Source organism: Melozone crissalis, unplaced genomic scaffold (genome assembly GCF_028551555.1).
Source record: "Melozone crissalis strain CALT ecotype California unplaced genomic scaffold, PUWL_Pcris_2 ptg000073l_1, whole genome shotgun sequence".
NCBI lineage: Eukaryota > Metazoa > Chordata > Aves > Passeriformes > Passerellidae > Melozone > Melozone crissalis.
This window is the reverse complement of record NW_026535850.1, coordinates 9,485,221-9,487,524: the sequence shown is the minus strand read 5'-3', so window position 1 is coordinate 9,487,524 and position 2,304 is coordinate 9,485,221.

The window sequence follows — 2,304 nt, the reverse complement described above, 5'->3', positions numbered from 1 at the left end:
TGGGAGTGGCCTGAGTGACACGGGTCCCCAGGACATGGGGACATCCCACAAGGCGGGTGTCACAGCCAGGGGAAGAGCAGGGAACAAATGGTAGCATGAAAGGGACAGTATCATGGTGGTGGTGGGGATGTGTTGTCCCTGGCCATGGGACACCTCATGGCATGGACATGTCAACCCATGGACTGTCCCCTAGGCCACTTGTGTCGCCATCCATGGCCATGTTCCCCATGTCCTCATCCATGGCCATAGAGCCCCATGTCACCATCTCTATCTGTGACACCCCCCCATGCCCAATATCGCCATCCACAGCCATGTTCACATCCATGTCCTTGTCCCCATCCCCATCCCCAACATGTCCCCACCCATGTCCCACAATGTCACCATCCGTGTGATATTTAAATGTCTTTATATTTACCCCAATGTTGGGTGAAGGGCAAAGAAAAATGAGAGAAAATAAAGGCCAAAATAAAAGCATTTACGTGTCCATGCTGGCTGAGGATCCATGTGCTTGGGTGGGTAGAAATGACCTGTTTTAAGAGGGATTTCCACTCCATTGTCTCCAAAATCCTGGTTTTTTGCCCCAGTCCATCACCATTTGGCTGTGGAAGATGCTGGTGGGCCAGAGAGAATTAGAATCATGGAATGATTCAGGTTGGAAAAGACCTCCAACACCATTTGGAATTCCTGGATGCCACCCGAAGCAATGATTGGATTCCAAAGGTCAGACTTTTTGGTGTCAAAAGTAAAAAAAATGTCCTGTCCCCTATGAAATTCTGATGTCAGTTTGCATCCCAATGGATTTTTCTCTGGCTGTGTCCAAGTGCCCAAGGGAAGCCAGGAAGATGTGGAGACCACCAGCCAGGTGTCTTCCCAACATGGATCACCAGGACCATGGATGACCAAGTCTCTGCCCAGCGAGGGTCACTGTGGACCATCCAGTGGGGGTCCCCAACGGGGGATGGAGTTGAAGCAGCGCTCAAAGCTCTTCCTGTCACTGTAGGACACAAAACAACACGAGCGCACACACTGCTGCTCTCAAGGGGGAGAAAAGGGAAGTTTATTTTCTGACTCCAACATTTAGAGTTTTCTAAAAGTGACTGGATTGGAGGGTGAAAGTGCCACCTCTCCAATGACACTGGACAAACCAACAGTCCATCAAATTTTTCTTCTTCTAAAAAAGAATGCAAAACAATAAGTTATTTACAGAAAGTGTGTGAGAAAGTTTGCTACAAGAATGTAAACATCAGAAGGCTTAGAAAATCATAAAAAATCAAGGCGACACTCTTCCTGCACACAGGGCACTTGTAGGGCATCCCTTACTGCTGCCTCCCTTGGTGTTGGGTCACAGCAGAGTTCTGGGAGAAGCTCTTCCCACACTTAGGACACTGTCAGGGCCTCTCCCCAGTGTGGATCTGCTGGTGGGTGACAAAGGTGGAGTTTTTCTTCAAGCCCTTCCTGCAGTCAGGGCAGCAGAAGGGCCTCTATTCTGTGTGAATCTGCTGATGCTTGAGGAGACAGTATTGGCTCTGAAAAACCTCTCTCCACACTCAGAACACTCATAGGGCCTGTCCCCAGCGCAGATCCTCTGGTGGGCAATCAGGCTGGAGTTCTAGCCGAAGCTCTTCCCACATTCTCCACACTTATAAGGCCTCTCCCTGGAGTGGATCCTCTGGTACAGAATCAGCCCACTGCTCCTTCTGAAGCTTTTCCCACATTCCCTGCACTTGTAGGGCCTCTCCCCAGTGTGGATCCTCTGGTGGGCATTCAGATGGCAGCTCTGCCTAAAGCTTTTCCTACATTGCCTGCACTTGTAGGGCCTCTCCCCAGTGTGGATCCTCTGGTGCATAATCAGGCTGGAGTTCTCGATGAAGCTCTTCCCACACACTGAGCACGTGTAGGGGCATTCCCCAGTGTGCACTGTCCGGTGGATGATCAGGCGAGAGCTGTCACGGAAGCCCTTCCCACATTCTCCACACACAAAGGGTCGTATCCCAGTGTGGATCATCTGGTGGAGTTTCAGGCTGGAGCTCCTCCTGAAGCCTTTCCCACATTCTCCACATTGATAGGGCCGTTCATTGGTGTGGATCCTCTAGTGGATGATCAGGTGGTAGCTCGTGGGGAAACTCTTCCCACATTCCAAGCACTGGTGGGGCTTCTTGCCATCATCAAGCTGCTCATAGACCACCACCTCAGAGCTCTGGCCAGAGCTCCACCTGCCTTCCTGGCACAGGCTGGGTCCTTCCTCCTCAGAGCATCCTGGGCTGGGTTTGCAGCCCCTCCTCCTGTGGGATCTCCAGGGCTTTT